This window comes from Mandrillus leucophaeus, unplaced genomic scaffold (genome assembly GCF_000951045.1).
Source record: "Mandrillus leucophaeus isolate KB7577 unplaced genomic scaffold, Mleu.le_1.0 Scaffold818, whole genome shotgun sequence".
In the NCBI taxonomy this organism is placed as follows: domain Eukaryota; kingdom Metazoa; phylum Chordata; class Mammalia; order Primates; family Cercopithecidae; genus Mandrillus; species Mandrillus leucophaeus.
This window is the reverse complement of record NW_012108897.1, coordinates 1150767-1164107: the sequence shown is the minus strand read 5'-3', so window position 1 is coordinate 1164107 and position 13341 is coordinate 1150767. Positions and strand designations below refer to the sequence as shown.

General features: G+C 38.1%; 1 pseudogene; it reads right to left on the bottom strand.

Annotated features, from left to right (window-relative positions):
• Positions 1–10137: 10137 nt before the first annotated feature.
• On the bottom strand, positions 10138–11226 carry LOC105530382 (annotated as a pseudogene).
• Positions 11227–13341: the final 2115 nt, after the last annotated feature.

Here is a 13341-nt window from a genome sequence, read left to right as displayed (position 1 = left end):
TCATACTCTGTCACCTAGGCTGGGGTGCAATGGTGCAATCTCAGCTCACTGCAATCTCCACTTCCTGGGTTCAGCAATTCTCCTGCCTCAGCCTCTGAAGTAGCTGGGACTACAGGCACGTGCCACCATACCCAGCTAATTTTTTTATTTTTAGTAGAGTCGGGGTTTCATCATGTTAGCCAGGATGGTCTCCATCTCCTTACCTCGTGATCCGCACATCTTGGCCTCCCAAAGTGCTGGGATTACAGGTGTGAGCCACCGCGCCTGGCCCATGGTGGAGATGTTTAACTGTCATTTCCTCCTTCATCCTTCCCACTTTCCCTTATCTCTCTTATCCTTCCTTTTCTCTCTCTCCTGTTTTCTTGGGAACTGAGATTTCAGTGGACATACACAGCAAGGGGTACAGGCCTAGCATTTCCAAGGCTGACACTTTGGCTGCTTTCAGTTTCCTAATTTATCTTTGGTAATACAAATTAAGCAGCATACTTGTCAAAAAAGCTGATTTTATTAACTGCCCATTTATCTTGCCCCTGGGACATTATTTTCTCTTAAGCATTTCCAAGTTCTCTGTAAGTCAGGACCCCTAGTTCAAATTCCAACCTTTGCCATGCATTACAGTCATGACACACATTTTGCTCTCAATCTGCACTCTGTTGTCTCAGGTTCTCTCATCCCCAGTGGTATCATGGAGCTTAGGTCTATAACAGTACGTTTTCCAGGCCCTCTACAGAACATACCTGATTGGTGGGTTTTCCAGCTTTATGTATTATATCTACTTCAAAATGTTCAGTCCTCTAGGCCTCTTGATTCCCTCCTCCTCAATATGGCAAAGAGTTTCTTGCATTTCTACTTTATTTAGTGGAAGATTTCACTTGTTCCAAGAACTCAGAATATTCCAAATTCACCCTAACAGCATGTTAGTTCTATCTCCCAAAATTCTAATCATGGCATTAAATATCATATCACAGAAAAGTACTTCCATATTAACAAACTATCCCTAACATGACTTTACGTTTCCTTTTGTTGCAATCCCCTTTTCCCCCTTGAGTTCAATGAGGTCCAGGCTCTTGCCCCATGACCAAGAAGAACAAGGCACGCAGACACCAGAAGGTGAGTAAGGCAGAGGAGAATTTATTAAGCAAAAGGAAAGCTCCCAACAGTGAAAGGGGACCCTGAAAGTGGGTTGTAAGCAATGGGACTGAGTTCTGGGTCTTTTATGTGGCAAGAAAAAGGAAGTCTTCTGTGGGTTCTGTCCAAATGGGAGAGGGTGGAGATACAATAGATACACCTCCTAGGGGTGTTGTATCTGTGCATGCCTGGAGTTGGTGATAGTAACTCCATCTTGGTTATTATCCATGAGTGCCTAACTGAAACACACATGGTGGAGGAGGCTAAAACCGCAATGCTAATATCATGTTAATGACATTATAATGAGCTGGGTTAAGGATATTTAGGTTGATTTACTGTGCCTGCACCTAGGTTGGGACAGTCCCTTCTGAGCAGACCTCCTGGCACAAGGGGACGTTCTTAACTACATTTCTTCCCTTTAGTCACAGAGGCAGTGTGGGTGCTGTCCCACGGGTGTCCCTATGACTGTTGATCTTCCTGCTAGCTGCAGAGGTGGTGTTGCTGCTGTTCTGCAGGTGTTTCTATTACTGTTGTTCTTTTGCCGAGACCCTCCCTCTCTAATTGCCTAACCTAAATCCCTCCTCTCACTTTGTTCCAGTATTCTTAAGATTCAGACTCATATGTATTCTTCACTGTTGCTTCATGTCAGGCCTCATTGAGGTCTCTTTCCTCCCCTCTGCATGCCTATAATGTCCCAGGCCAAGAGTTTTTTGTGAGTCTGTCCTACGTAATTGGTCTAATGGCTGAGAGTGGAGAAGACAGTTGGTTCTGGGGTGTTCAATGTTGTCTTGCAAGGGAGAGGCCTATGCATTATCTCCAGGTAAGGGAGGAGCATTAGTCTTTGGTAGAGAGGAATGGGCTACTTGTGTAACCCCAGAAGATTCAGGGGAAGAAGGAAACTGAAAATTTTCAATGCATGTACCTGAATGTCTCCATCCCAAGTTTCAGGACCTTGTTCACAGCCAGTAATGAACCTGACCTTGACAGAGAAGACTTGCAGGGATTGAGAATTCAACTCACTATACTTTTCTACTTCCCTTAAGTCCTGGGCCTGACATTTAGCTTTTTCTTCCTGTGTTGAGAAAGATGAAAGACCATTTGTGCTGTATAGGAGGTCATCTGGCTTTACACTTCACCCTAAATTGGTGATCACACTCAGACATTCATTAATATTTCCAATATTTACCTTCACCAAAAGTCAGCAAATTTCATAATCCTCATAAGTACTATTAATATTTACCCTAAATCTCTCAAAGATAAGACATTCTGCCCACTATTGGGTTCATTCCACTTTTATTTCACCCCTTTTCAGCACTGTTGAAAGTGGAACAGTTGCTCTGGTACAGCATGGGTGATGTCATTCTCACTTCTAGCCAACAAGTGGGCAACCCAGCAGAAAGGTTACTTTAGAATCTGCTTCCTCCAATCACATCTGGTACCAAATGTCTGTTTTAAATTCCCCAGGAACCCAACTCTGAAAGAGAGATTTTCATGCATGCAGTTTATTTGGGAGTTCTGTAAGGAACAATACCTGCAAGGGGGTGAGGGAAGCTGGATTGGGTAGAAGAAAAAGTCGAACTGCAATATGGTTGCAATAAAGACCTTATTTGTCCCCTCAGGGAGCTCTGGACCTGGGATGGACATTCTAAATTGTTCTCAATTGAAACAAAGGAGCCAAATCTGTTTCAACAAGTCATCGATGTGGGCTGACCTCTGCAAGGAACCCAACTTTAGGCATAGGAGATTCCTTGGGCAGAGAATTCCTAGATTAGGACTCACCTGTGTTTAGTCAACACGTCCAGCAGCTGAGCAAATGAGACTTCCTTAGAAGCAGGGGGTGGGGAGGGGGGGGGTAGGAAATTGATCTGATTAGCAAACCACTGCATCTACTACACTGTGCTCCCAGTAGCAGACAAAATGAAAGTACCATAAAAGTTGAGAAGAGGGTAAGGAAACTTTGTATAAAAAATAATAAGGCATAAATATAGAAGAGCATACTTTTTGTGAGTGATAGCAAATTGTTTGGGTTATACTAAAAAATGCAACAAAAAAGTATACATGAAAGATGCCTAAAGTATAATAGGTATAAATGGGAAATAAGTCAATAGGAGCAGAGTTTGAAGGCGTATGGATACCAGAGGAAGGAGTTTGGGCTTTATTTAGTAAACAATAGGAAAGTTTTTTGAGTTAAAGATGACATAAACTTGAATTGAAAATTAAATAAAACATTTTTCTGATTTGTCTAATTCAGTCTATTCATTGTTCAATTTCAGTTTACAACACATTTTTATCTATTTTAAAGATACTTCCAATACTATTCCCTCCTCCATTTCCTCTTTCTGTGTATGTTACATACACTGCACTCTTCCTTTAATAGCAGAAAAAAAGAACCAAGTGCCTGGTTGGCTTGCAAAAAAGAGATTTGCATAGAAACAGTCTACTAGGAGCAATATATTTGACAGTTTTGAAATAAGCAATAACGTGATGATTTTCATATTGTACTTCAATTATCTGAGAAGTATAAAAACCATTACTTGAGTCATTAAAGTTAGAATGAACAGTGGGGAATTCACTCTAGGAAGAAAATGTTTCTGTTGGCAGAATGCTGAAACAGTTAATCACATAATTATGCAACCCCTCATTTCTATTTAGCTAAACCTTATTTAAATTAAGATGACTTTTGCCTGTTGCCTCAGAATATCAACTTCTAAAGCAATTTGGTAGCTATACAATGTACTCTAACAGAGTACTTACTGATTTTCTATGTTTTCTACTTCTGCTTTTAGTCCAGAATGTGCTGACATAAACTCCTATAACTCCATCTCTGCTTTACTTGGGAACACCATGATAATCAGCAATTTCTACAATCTGTTTTCTAAATGGTAAGAAAAGTGGTATTTCAACACTACGTGCCAGAAAAGTAACAATGCCACCAGGTTTACTTTTCCCTATTCTGTTTCTAATGACTCAAAGCAGAGTATTAGTCAGACTATCTTACAAATTCCCCTTATACTTTACATTTATCACTAAAATTCCACAGAACGTTTGCATTACAGTGTTTCACTCTGAAAAGTAGTTCAGCTTGCTGGTGAAATAAAACTTGCTGACACATCAATGAGTGAAAGCCTACAGGAAAGGTGGTGGGAGTGGGGAGGCTGTCAGCGAAGTTAGCATGTCTTTGAAAGGCAGTCAAAAAAAATAAATAAACAAACAGTAAGAAATGGTTGCACGATCCTCTGGACACTAAGTGTGGTCTTGATCAATTACCAGGGGATCAGTGTTCTCTCCAGGGATGTTTTCCTTCACATGGACATACAGGCAGAGGCACACCTAAGCTGTACCATGGACATATGGATCTCATTTGACCATTACGACATCTCTATGAGCTAGGCAGACTCAGGATCATTCCACCATATACAGATGAGAGAATGGAACCAAAACAAGTTATACAAGATGGAATAATCCATACAAGCTATCCACGATGGAATAATTCATAAGTAGCAACAGAATCAGTGTTGAGCCTAAGCCACCTGTTTTAAACTGCTAATTTCACCTCATCATACTCGTTCTGACTTTGAGAGCTCAGTTACTTGGTTGACCTAAATTGTAAGTTAGTAGAAACTACATATCTGAGTCTCTTCTGTTCATACCCAGAGAAAGAACTCTTCAAATAATGATTTGATGCTTTTGATTACATCTCAAATTCCAAGATCAGAAACACAAAAGCTGAATCAAACTCCCCAAATTAAAATTAAAGCCTTCACAGGGCACCATGTCGCCTATGAATTATTCTTACTCAATTGTGAATCTAATCACAATTTGAATATGGCACATTCTTCAAAACAGTTGGCCTGGAACCCTCAAAATCATCAGTGACATTGAAGACAATAAAAGGAGGTGACTGTTCTGGATTAATAGAAAAAAATGGCAATTAAATGCAATGCATGATTGGATCCCAGATGGAAGGAAATTATTGGGGCAATCGGTGGAATTTGAAATAGGGATTTTACACTAGGTAATATTATAGTGATGTAAAATTGCTTGAGAGTGATTAAGGCACAAAGGAGAATGGCTGTGTTCTTAGAAGATATATGCTGAAGTATGTAGAGGTGAAGAATCATAATGTCTGAACATTACGTACAAATGATTCAGTAAAAATTATATGTCTATATGTATTAGACATATTTGTTTCATAAAATTATATAAATATTATACACATATATATTCATATATTTATAAATAATTTTGTAAATATATTTACACACTTTATTATATAAAATGTATATATACGTAAATTAAATAAAAATTATATGCATATAATTTTATATAATATAAAATACATAGAGAGAGAAGCAATTGTGGCGAAATTAACAACTAGCAAGTATAGGGTGAGACATGGGTGTTCTTTGTATTATTCTCTTAACTTTTCCATTGGTTTGAGATGTCTCAACAAAGAGAGTAAAAATAGAAATACCACAATAAGAATTTTTTCTGACTTGTTTAATTAATTTTATTTGGAATACAGTAACTTTACATAAAATTATTATTAATGCTATTTGAACATCTGGTGGGGACATTACACAGTGTTGGGTTTCTGTATGACTGGGCAAAACTTACTTTAAGCCTTGGGATAGTTTTACTTTGTATTATTATTTCTAGCATTTCCTTTAGTAGTAATAAAATAAATAAAATATGAGAATAATGGGGAATGAGAGAAAAAGGAAAAATAGAAACAAAGGGAAGTGTATTTCTGTATTGTCATTGATTAGTTCCTTCTTTAGCTAAATTCAAGCCACTTTCCAAGTGTAATCTACATTTCAAGTGTCAGCTACAACACCACCTACTACAGAAGGCCATAAATAAAGCCCCATATCTCCTTGTCTGTCTTTCTTCTTTTCTGTTCTTGGGATCCTCATCATCTCATTATATAGTTCATATGATATTGGGCAGTGAAGTGGTTAAAAACTGTCTCAAACCATTGTGATTGTGGAAACTTCGAAGGATATAACCAGACATTTCTGGCCAGGTGTTGGTGGTGTTAGACTACACTTCTTCTTCCAGTGATCCCATAGCATTTTTTTTTACCTCCATTCATATTCCTGGATGTTTTTATAACTGAGGAATGAAAAAAAAGGAAAAGCCTAGAAAAAACGAGGGGAAGAATGGGCAAGCCTCTGACATCTATTTTGTCTTCATTCCTCTGGTCACAGTTTGACATCTATTATTAGGTGCTGAAACTCGTAAGTTTTGCACTCTTCAGTGAAGAATATTTGGGTATTTGGGGGAAAAGGAGGGCACAGAAAAGGAAGTGCCACCAAACAGGAAAAAGAATGTTCTTTCTGCCTCTGTGTAGAACCAAGCACCCTTCTGGCATCATGAAGAAAGTCAGGGAGCACCCAGGGGTGGCACTGTGAGCAAAACATTGGCATTTCCAAGATGATCAAAGTTTTTCCAAATAATTTCATAGGTAAAAGACAAGGACAGATGGAAATCAGAGCAAAAGATAAAAAGGAATAAAGACATAAGGATGTGGCTCCATCTAACAAAATGATCTGTAGGTACATGTAAGGGCTCCTTGTGTCCTCCTCTGCCAAGGTCCTGCCTTCATTTTGGAGAGGGCTAGCTACAAAACAAACCTTGGTGTTATAGGTAAGCCCCATGATCTTGTATAATGGCTGTGTTTTATTTTTAGTTCATGCTCCAACAGATATTTGCTCTTCCTACCAAAATAAACTTCCAATGCCCTCCTATCAACAGAAAGTGCAGGGAACAAACCCTGCTTGGAAAATGTCTCCATCTAAGAGCTGAAACACACTCAAAGAACTCTAATACGGACAGTAGGCCAGTGAGCTGCAGCTCCCACATACATTATTATTAACAAATTTAACAAGCATTCATTATTCGGCAGAGCATATGAGAAGGAAGAAAACCCCCCAGGGAAATTGCCGAAAAATCCTCCTTAATTAAAGACTGTACTTAGAGTAGTTGCAAAGTCAAAAAAGAAAGGACTTCCTAAGTTTACAAAGATGGGTCTCAAAGCAAGATGCTAACATACAGTGCACACATCCCAGGAGAGACAGAGAAACATGGAACGTGTTAGAACATAACCATAGCCAGAAAATAAACTCTTCTTTGAAAAGCAGTACAATATATGACCTAGGAGTTAAAAAAAAGGGCCTCTAAAAAGAGGCCTGGGTTTGAATTCTAACTCTGCCACCTTTCATCTATGTGACCTCAGGAAAGTTATTTAAACTTTTTGTACCTTATCAGGGGAACCAACCCCCAGTATTTCAACGTAGGTCCTTTCTATTTTCCCTAAGTGTTGAGAAATAAAGAGAAAGAGTACAAAGAGAGAAATTTTACAGCTGGGACTCCGGGGGTGACATCACATATTGGTAGGACCGTGATGACGACCCCGAGTCACAAAACCAGCCAGTTTTTATTAGGGATTTTACAAAGGGAGGGGGTGTACCAACAGGGAGTAGATCACAAGGATCACATGCTTTAAAGGGCTATAAAGATCACAAGGTGAAGGCAAAATTAGAATTACTGATGAGGGTCTATGTTCCACTGTGCACACATTGTCTTGATAAACATCTGAACCAAAAACAGGTTTCGAGAGCAGACAACTGGTCTGACTAGAATTTACCAGGCTGGAATTTCCCAATCCTAGTAAGCCTGAGGGTACTGCAGGAGACCAGGGTGTATTTCAGTCCTTATCTCAACCACATAAGACAGACACTCCCAGAGCAGTCGTCTATAGACCTCCCACCAGGAATGCATTCCTTCCCCAGGATATCAATTACTAATATTCCTTGCTGGGAAAAGAATTCAGCAATATTTATCCTACTTGCACATCCGTTTATAGGCTCCCTGCAATAACAAAAATAGGGCTCTATTCTGCCCGACCCTGCAGGCAGTCAGACCTTATGGTTATCTTCCCTTCTTCCCTGAAAATCACTGTTATTCTGTTCTTTTTTCAGGGTGTACTGATTTCATATTGTTCAAACACACGTTTTACAATCAGATTTCATACTGTTCAAACACACGTTCTACAATCAATTTGTACAATAATGGTCCTGAGGGGACGTGCATTCTCAGCTTACGAAGATAACAAGATTAAGAGATTAAAGTAAAGACAGGCATAAGAAATTATAAGAGTATTATTAGGGAAGTGATAAATGTCCATGAAATCTTCACAATTTATGTTCAGAGATTGCAGTGAAGACAGGTGTAAGAAATTATAAAAGTATTAATTTGGGGAACTGATAAATGTCCATGAAATCTTCACAATTTATGTTCTTCTGTCTCAACTCCAGCTGGTTCCTCCGTTCAGGGTCCCTGGCTTCCCATAACAGTACATTAGTTTCCCCATTTTAAAAGTGGATTTAATAGTATCCCCCTCATGTCTTGTGAAAATCAAATGAGTTAATCTTTCTGAACAGTGTCTGGAACATAGTAATCACCAATAAATGACAGCTGTTATAATATATTAATTATTGTTGGTGACAAGTAATCCAGAGGCTGAGTCATCTCAAACATCACTTCTTTCTGGGGGGAAAAACTTAAATATAACAGCAAGCTTCCTAGCGTCTTTCCTTTCCCCTTTTTGTTTATTAAATCTGACCATATATGCAAAACTGTATATTATTTTTGTCATGATCACTGTCAAATGAAGTTAAGACTTATGTTAAGTGAACCAATCCAGTTGAGTAGCACCATGTATAGAAATTTACCTCAGGGGGGCTTATTCTTGTCTGGGTGTTTGCCTGTTAAAATAGCCCTTCGGCACACCTCCATCATGACACCACAAGAATGGATGGCCTCTTCAACTAAACAGTGAGCTCACTGATTCCAGGGCTATGAGGAGCTGAATCTGTGGTACATAAGCCAACACAATGCCTGGCATTTGATAAAGCCTACTGGTTTTACCTCCTGTTGTATGCCTGTTTTTGTTATAAGCAACAAATGTAATATTGTTATAAACTTCAAGCAGCTGGAAAAAGCCAGTGAAAGTGATTGTCTTGGGATCCTGCACTAATTAGTGAAGGAATTACCTAGTGAAATTCTCAAGAACACAATTGCCTGGGCTGCCATCCTGTCCTCCCAGATTGATTCAAGCAGACACGGGTGGAGCTCAAGCATTTGATTCCAATGTGCGGCCGAGTTGAAGGCTACTGCCTCCTACCTTTAACTGTATCCTCAACACACAGTGAACAGAATGATCATTTAGAAAATGTGGTCAATATGGATTCACAACAGCAACAAAGTGCACAAATAATCAGCTAAGATTTATAAGGCAGCATTTAACAAATCATTGATCTGTGACACACTATAGGGGTTGTGAATGTTAACAAAAGGTAAGAACCCATGACAGCTTCAGTCCTAAGGAAGGTGTTTTCAATTAAGATGGAGTACAAGGGAGTAGAAAAGGAACAATAGAGTCATGTTAATATGGCTGACTAATCAAACCTTCTATTTTCAGAATTTAAAAAAATAAAAAATGTTTGTTGCTAGCTACATAGATAAATAGAAGAGTCCTTACCCTCTGGCAATTCAACCTAGTGAGGAAGCAGTCATGTAAAATAAAACAAAAATTAAAATGCAATATGTTATATGAAAGGAACATGTAAGAATATACTACAACTTAAAATGTGCTCATCTTTTGACCTAGAAATCCCATCTAGGGAACTCTTGTATTGTAATCTCCCCATACCTTGAGAAAATAATATAGAGTTATATGTTAGGATATTTGTAAAAGAATGTTTATGTACACATCATTATAGTAGGAGAAGAAAAGGAAAATAATAGAAAAAAAGAGAAAAAACATACATGTCTACTAATAGAAGCAGGCTGAATAAATTATAAAACATTTGTTTACAGAAAGACTGAGGTATATACATGCTACACTGGTTTTAGAAAAGCAAGTTCCAACATAAAGTATACTGCATAACCATATTTTTGTAAAAAGAAAATAAGAAAATATCTACATGTTTTTAAAGTTACTTATTTGTTGGAATAAAGACAGAAGAGTTTAAAACAAGTTACAAGCACTGAGTATACTGGAGAAATCTGATTGGAGGGAGTAAGAGTACAGTCCATTTACCATTTTTCGAGTATACCTGTTTTGATTTTTTTTGCTTTGACAACAGCATGTATTACTTTTGTTATTTAAATAGCTGATAAAATAAATTAAAATAAGAAAATACATTATGATATTCTTTTATTTTTTTCTCAGTTCAAGTTTAAAACAAACCACAAAAGATCAATGGGTTGATGCTCTCTACTGACACATCATACAATCAGTGGCCTCCCCACAACACAATTCAGGCCATCACTTCCAAAGGAAGAAAGGCTGGTCTCTCCACCCCCTGTAGGAAAGGCCTACCTTGTAACACACCACAATTCAGCTGAATCTGAAGTCTTGTATTTTACTCATGGAAAAAAAAAAATACAAAGGAGATTTTGTTCTCAGGGGTTCCCACTGCAGCCTGGCACTAAAACAGCCCAGCACTCACTTCTGCTTGGAGAAATATTTTTTGCTCTTTTGGACATCAGACTTGATAGTATCACTGCCAGGTTTCCAGCCAGCTGGGCACACTTCCCCTTGTTTGTCAGGAAGGCCTGAACTAGTCTCAAAGTTTCATCGACAGAGCAGTCAACAGGGAGGTCACTACAGTGACCTGCTGAAGAATACCCGTATCATCAACGATAAAGAGGCCCCTGAATGAGATGCCTTCATCAGCGTTTAAGATCCCATAAACCTGAGCAATGGTGTGCTTTGGGTCTGATGCCAAAGGAATGTTCACGGGTCCAGCCCTCCCTGTTTCTTAGGTGTGTTGATCCATGCCAGGTGACAGAAGTGAGAATCCACAGAAGCATCAATCACTTGGCAGTTGAGTTTCTTAAATTCTTCTGTACCACTGAAAGCAATGATCTCTGTGGGGCACACAAAAGTGAAGTCAAGCAGGTAAAAGAATACAACATATTTCCTTTGTAGTCAGACAGGCTGATGTCTTTAAACTGACCGTCTGACATAACGGCTGTGGCTCTGAAGTTGGGGGCAGGGTGCCCAATTTTAGCATTTCCTGAAGACATCTTCCTATCAGCGGTCCTCACACAAGCTTCTGAGAACAAACCACCAACACCAGGCAGGGAGAGGATACTATGATAGTTATTCTTAGTAAGACATGAAAGCAATAATATTTTATGCTATATGACTTTCTATTTCAAATTAGTTGGGATTGTTGCGTAGACACCAACAGAATCAAAAACTATTTTATATCAGTATCAGTTCAGAGATAGTAGATAACAGAAATATAAAACACGATTTTTAAGGGAATTGCATATGAGAGGAGGTGAGAACCAGGTTTGAAAACACTTTGTTTATTTTGGCAACTGGTGATTTTCATCCAAGATTGAAATCATACGGGTCTCCTTGTTCTTTCTTCCAAAAGATAATGTTGCACCTGTCTTTTCATCATGACTAAACCACTAAATTTATAATTGGTGTGACAAAAATGCACTGATGAGTCAAACATGAGTGAGGTATTCAAAAGCCACCAGAGACTTGCACAAACATTCTAATTATCTTCCTTTTTCAGAAGCCTCAGCCACCTCTTCAGCCCTGAGTGCCAGCAGTGGGCCAAAGAGGTCTCTCTTGCCAGCATTAGACTGAAGCAGTGGAGTACAGAGAACTCCAATTATTGTTCCCTGATACAGGTTATTCATTCTTTTTGAGAGTTTGTCCCTGCAGAGAGTCCTTAATTGTATACCAATTACTATCTAACTGGCATTCTTCAAGGTGTGGCTATTTTATTAAAGAATTTCTGTAACATAAATTACAAGTGTCTATTCTTGCCTCTACAGAATGGTTTTATATTTCATAACATTTTATAAGCTGATTTATTTACAGTGTTAAATTTGTAACAGGCAACTTTATTAATGTGGGGAAATACAGTTTAATTAATATACATTATTTCTTATACATTAGCATGACAATCATACCCCCTCGATGGAAATACATGAACACAGCCACAGCGCCCCCAGTTTTCGAGCCCTCACAGGTTGATCTCTGTTGTTTGATGTTGCTGCTATGTGTTCTCTATTGGACAGGTTCTTAAAAATCAGAAGTGAGAAGTCCCACAATTAAAACTAGGTTACATCACAATGTATTATTAAAAGACAGTTATCATTTTTTCTTTACAGTAGTAATTTCTCAGTTTTTATTAGCCAAATTATATTGCCTTCTGGAAACTCCAGAGAGTAAGCACAATAGAGTATTTCTAGGGAAATGGGGAACTTTCATAAATATGGGCTTGGTTTCCAAGTTGAAGCCAAAGCCAATTTTATGAATTTAATTTTTGTTCTACAAGGTCATGAACTTACAGTAAAACCAAGGGCTAAATTTAAAGCAACATTGATCTTATATATGAATCTGGGTGAAAACTATGCAAGGCAAGGCAGTTTATGCTGAATTAAGCTGTGTTTGCAAAATGTGATAAAAAGCACTGCCTATTTTGGAACCCATTTCAATGGGTGTGCACTCATGAGGGCTAAGTCAAATAAAAAAGTCTGCCCAAATTTACTTTGGGGTGAGGCTGTCAGATTTCACACAGTTTTCATTGCCAATAGCAAGCATTTCTCAGTCAGAGTGGACCATAAAGTTGCCATTTTTCAGAACTGAAGTTTACTCTTAGAAGAAATTTAACATTGGAACAAAAAGCCAAATACCTATATCTAAAACCAGCCCAAAGAATTAACTGTTTCATATATACAGTATATATTACACAAACATACATATGTACATGTATATGTTTATGTGTGTAGGACAGATATATATATTCTGTGTGTGTATATGTGTGTGTGTAAATATATAAAGAGTGAGAGAGCCAGAAAGAGATAGACAAGAGGGAGATACACACACACACACACACACACACACACACATATCACTGGTTAATTATATTTGAAGACAATAAAAGAAAAAAGTTGATAGTATTTTTTTCCAGTAATATTGAGGACCAAGCCAGGTCTTTTCAAGTACATTATCTTATGAATCATACAACAATCATATGAAATAGCTATATCCTATTTATAGCTTTTTTTTTTTTTTGAAATCGAAGACAGAGAATTTCAGGGACTTTCATAAGAAATGCAGCAAAGCTGGGTTGTAAAATAAGGTACCACAACTCCATATCCTTTCTTCTAGTT